This window comes from Perna viridis, chromosome 9 (assembly GCF_037379345.1).
Source record: "Perna viridis isolate PV_CMFRI_1.1 ecotype Kerala chromosome 9, ASM3737934v1, whole genome shotgun sequence".
In the NCBI taxonomy this organism is placed as follows: Eukaryota; Metazoa; Mollusca; class Bivalvia; order Mytilida; family Mytilidae; genus Perna; species Perna viridis.
In genome coordinates, this window is record NC_142453.1 from 26,437,073 (window position 1) to 26,443,072 (window position 6,000).

Below are 6,000 nucleotides of genomic sequence, written 5' to 3' on the forward strand. Positions count from 1 at the left end.
CAGATAGCGGTGGTATCCTATAGATATCAGGATTATGGTAAATTTCGCTTGCTATACGTATCACCGATAGAAAAAGCATATGCGATCTCGTGTATTTTGTCCAAAAAATAAGGTTATTAGATAAACAGCAAATTGAAAAGTGAGGTATGCATGAATATACTAGTTGCTTCATTGCATATTAAAACAACAAAAAGTACTGTTTTTATTTGCATTTTAATGATCAATATATCTTATTTATAATCATAATCGTAACCGCTGACATTGACAAGCACCTTCCAACATCGTTTGACGCTTGAAACACAGTCAAAACTCTGCAGACAGCCCTTTCAGAAAATGCAAGATTACTGCAAAGAAAGGACAAGTGAATAATTAAAGGCGACATTATGCGATTGACAAAAAAGTCGATTTCAATAATGTCTGAAAATTTCAAAATGCCTCTATGCAGTGGAAAGTAAGGGAGAAAACGAACGTCTGTTGCTTCATGTGGCTTGGTCATTAGAACGGGTTATTTTTATTCTTTTAAACTTTTATAACCCGTCCATGCAATTTACGAGTTTCTTAAGTTAAGGCAATTATCGATACTTATCAACCTGGTACGGGTTTAATGGTGTATGTATCTTTTTTGTATGAATACTATCATACTTATTTCATAAAACAATCAAATAAAACTAGTTTATTTTAAACAGCTTGTATTTCTTTCTCATAGGAATATGTTGTTTCTAAAAATGCATGATGCATAATATTAATACATTGTCAGGAATAAAGGAGGTAATTCTATTAACACCGCCAGCACAAAGTCGAGCGCCCTAGACCACTCGGCCATTCCTCCTCGTAGGGAAAATCTAGAACTGTAACTTAGTACACGATGTATGGTAGTACCGGACAGTTCATTTAGATGTTATTATGTAGGATAGAGGATCAAATTATCCTCTGGCGCTGGACTTTGTGCTGGCGGTGTTGCCATAGATGTCAGCGGTATGAGTTCTAGTCCTGCAGAGGGAACGACCGAAAAATTGCATGCAAATTTGACAGTTCTAACATCGTTGGGAATTTTTCAGACCTTTTTATACGTTTACATATCTTCCCTGTATCAATTTGATCCGATGGAGCAGTGTAGTGAATAGAGTCGTCACATTCTGAGACGTTTGTGTAATATTGATTTGTTGTGACATGCATCATTAATTAATTTAACATTTTTGTTTATTTTCAATTGATCATAAAAGGACATTCTAATTTGTAAAATTGTTGGTAAAAATAACTTACGAAGGATAAGTCATGTCACGTCATTATGAAATTGTTTTTAGCACTCTCTGTCAATGACTTTTTAAGAATGTACAAAAAAATATTTTGTTTTATTTTTTTAAATTCACAGCCATTATTTGAATTCCAGAGTTTGTCCGCCGTGATCAAAAGTGTCGACGAGTAGAAAAATCCTTGAAAACTTTGATTTAAGAAAATGTAAAGATACAGGCAAGTTATCAATCTTATCATCATATCTTCATCAAGAGTAACCAAGGGAACCAAGATTCTAGCGGAAATAAAAAATGTAATCCAGGGATAAGGACCAGACAGGGAAAACAGACGCACACATCAAAGAACATAAAATTACAAAATAATACGTACAAAATAAATTTTAAATATATAGACACGATAATGCAAAATATGTGTTTTTAAATGTCGAGAAGGTCACATTTAAGATATATTGAACTATTTCTCAAGGATAATTTTCATCTGAGTGAGACTTATTTCTAATTTAATAATATTTTTTGTATCTCAGTCAAATAAATTTAATTCATTGTACCAGCTACTCCGGTGGTGTAATATCTATTTTGTCAGATTAAATGCGGACTTAACTATCAATCGGATTAGTATTCGGTAATGTTGTTGTATGTACAAATTGAATTATTTTTGTCATTGGTAATATGTTTGTCCTAGGATTGTCAGTCGGGGAAGAAAGCTTGCCAATATAGCTTGTGAATTGATTATAAATCCAAATATTATTTGCTTGATATAGGGAAAGGTTTATTCTTTAAAAAAAAACACAAAAAAATCGGAAACATAACATTTATTACGAACACAGCACTTACAAGCACGAATACACAAAACAACGGACTACTATAAAGAAAGTAATACACATGCGATGTGCACTTTTTCTTACTTGCAATAAAATGTTCTTCGTTCAAAAATAATGAACACCTGCTGTCCTTCAAATTAATGTAAGTGCAACTCTTTCTAAACTATAGCACAAAATGTCTTGAAACTTTGGACATAATGTGTGCGTAGTACCAAGAATTTATGATCTACTGAATTTTTTGGTAGTTATACCCCTTTGAACTGTGGAATGGGGGATATAAAAGTTTAATTTAAATTATCCTGGTTATGTTGAATAAAGGAAAAGGGAATATAAGTATAGTTACAACTATCTAAATAAGACACTTTAAATCAAATAACATGATTTTAGACCATGCCTGTGATGAACGGAGGCCAATATTTGCATTTAAACCATGAGACTCATCCCTTTCTTCTTGAAATGTTTAATTCAAAAATGTCCAAAATATAAATATAAGACAGGTGAAACACATTTCATGCCAACTGTCATTTCATAAGCCTGTTTTATTATTCTAATTACTTGAATTGTCATATTACATATTACGAATTGCTATGGTCCGAAATGTGTCCAATTGTGATACCTATTAACTACAATTATGGCTTATAACGTCATTTTCGTAAACGTCTGGGTGCCATGCTGAAGACTATGTTTTGCCAATCTTGGGAAAAACTATGATTCGTTTTGTATTTCATCATCGAAGCTTCCGAATATTTTCCGAGACTGGTTTTGATTGTCAATCGCATTTACAAAGTATACGCAAATGAAGCTGTCAACCAGAAATTGATCTCTCATCCTTTGTTTTATAGTAATATTCTACACAAAGCACGGAAAGCCTGATACAAAACCTTTGAATAGGCTTATTATTTAGGGATATAGTTATGATGTTGTTGTTAAATTGTTAAGGATGGCATATTTTGGTATTAATACTGATTCATCCATAGGGTCTTTACATATAAATTTAAACACTATATTTAAAAGCAGTTTTCGGCATGACATGGATTTTGTCCTAATTGTATAACTTAATAATATGTACCGTGATTCTCAACCCCTGATGGGAAAATTGGGATTGATTTTACAACGATGGGGACATAACTTTTGTTGGTTTAAATCGCCATAAAAGTTTGTTTTTTCTTTCAGTAACAAACAACATGTTATATGTATGTTTTCTATATTAAGACTAAATGTTAGCTAGCAAAGAACTTTCTGGAATATTATTTTTACACAAAAACTGAGAACTAAAAGAAGTATACTTTGTAGTTAATACTATTTAATACATGCATGAATTAAAGTTAAATTGAACAAAAGCATTTTTATCAGCAATACAGTAGGGATTCATAATACCACACAAAGACAATTGATATCCACAATGAACTTTTTCACATTACATGCATTGCATGTTGTTTAAATCATTTAGTAATTAAATTATTTAATGTGATTTGTAATACGCTTTTTGATAGGCTGGCTCTTATTAAACAATATAGGACAGGGACGGGTCCAGGGTATATATGAAGGGGAGGCGTAATTACGAGGAATCAGTATACAAGGAAACCAGATTATGACATGTTTGACAAATAAGTATGATAAATTGCCACAATCAATACAAAAGTTAGCAGATTACGATAGCTTTTTGTTTTTGTTTTTGTTTTTTGTTTTTGTTTCTTTTTTTCCCATTACACCTCTCCTGGATCCGCCCCTCCAGTTATGTTGTATAAACTAAATTTGATTTTGTGACGCCATTAACACCGTTGTTTTTTCATGAATCAATAACTGTCACAACATTTCTAACAACTCTTATACTACCTATCTGTAGAAAATCCCTAGGTTCAACTTGGTGAGGAAAAAAGAAAATCTTGACAGCCAATCACGTGAATTCCATATATGGATATCATAGGCATCATTAATAAAGTATCGTTCAAACTTCTACATACGTATTTTAATTTTTCTTTTACAATCAATAATGTAAAATATAATTTTAATCATATACTGTAAAAACTGGCCATGTATTTATACGAAATAATCAATTCAATACCTTTTAATATCCATCCGCCAGAGTTCTTTCGAGGTGGAAGTACTTTTGTGGCGGTTATCAACTGGAAGTCCTTTTGATTGACATAAGATGATTTTAAGACTCAGAAGTCACATGACTTCCGAGTAAAATGGAAAAAAAAACATTATTAAAATTTCTTAAGAAGAATATATTGTTTCTAAGAGTCATCAATAGATTACATTTAAACTCCCAAGGCCTAATGATAAGTGAGGTCCGGAAAATAAATGGGGTTCAAGATATTTAATAGGACCCAAAATGTTCATGGTCTGCAAGTTTGGTATACCTCCATTAAAAGATTGTGAAGGGATTTCACCAGTCATAGTCAGACAGTCAGATAAACGAACAGAAGAAAGGACAGCCAATACGTTACAAGATTCTTTCACAACATTTTAGTATCTTGGTGTCAAGTTACATTGGATCCAATGCACAGCAAGTATCTATCAAGGGCTTAAAACTGAAGTAACAAATACTGGAAGAAAAGCATAGAGAAACGATTAACTCTTGGCAGCAGAAATATGATTAACTGAACAATGCGTACTCTCAAATTCAAAAAAGACGATAGAAACCTACGCCATGCATTTAACTCTCAAAAAGTCAAGTTAGAAACAATCGAAGAGCTTTTTGAGAATAATATGGCAATCTTCATTCAGTAAATGTTGAATATGGATGAAAAAAATGATACATTCTGACCACAGAACTTAACTGTAGTACAACAAATGAAGCAGACTATTAAGCAGCACTCCGGATAAGACACATGCAAAATATGATTAATGGTTGGAAAGCCTACATATTTAATTTTTGATATTTTGTTTAAAATGTTATAGAAACAGAAACTAACTTTTCAAGTAACCCTTGTTCGTTGTAGATCAAAATTACATCGAATGGACTGTAGAATTCTACGTTAAGGGAGATAATCCTGTAATGACACAAAAATTCAAAAGAAACTTTTCAATGTGGATTATCTCCTAAGAGCAGATAAATTGGAATGAATACCTTTACGTTTCATTATACAGACCTATAAAGGAGCTTAATATTAAAAATAAAAATGTGGTCATTTTTTGGGGTGTATCACATATTACGGAAATTTGCATGATTCTCACAAAGACTACTACTTAATACTGGGATGACAGCTTTAGCAAGTACTGAGCAAGTAATAAGACTTTATTACCATATTTAGCGAAGTCAAAAGCCTGGAAACCAACAATGTGGCACTTGAATGTTTGTTGATTATAATAGTAAGCAAGGGAACCAAGTTTATAGCGGTAATCAAAAGAATGTAATCCAGGGTCAAAGACCAGACATGGAAAACAGACATACACAACAAAGAACATAAAGTAACTAAAATCATACATACAAAGTAACAAAAGTAAATGAGCAACTCGGACTCCACTAAAAACTGGGAGCATGAACCAGGTAGGGTAAGCGTCCTCTGCTTTTCTAGAAACACCCACCAAGTTGCTCATAAAAAGTCAAGTTCGGGGTAGACAAACGAGGAAAGAAAACTTTGACACGTTGAATAAATCAGTTTTCATGGTGCTGATGGATACACCATAACGATCCACGAGTTCATGATAACGACCATTAAACTTCTGTATTGATGCCTTCAATCTTGTAGCAACATACCCTTGTTCCAAAAGCCTATTTGTTAGAGTTCTAGCGCGATACAAAAAGTCTGCGTAGTTTCGGCAAGCTCTGGCATAACGTATAAGTTGAGATATGAACACTCAATATGCAGGAGCCGAAAAATTCTAAAGAATTTAAGACAATTAAGCAAGTTTACACAACATCTAATATCATTTTATAGCAATTTAACCTTATATACATATATAGCAAGAACATATAT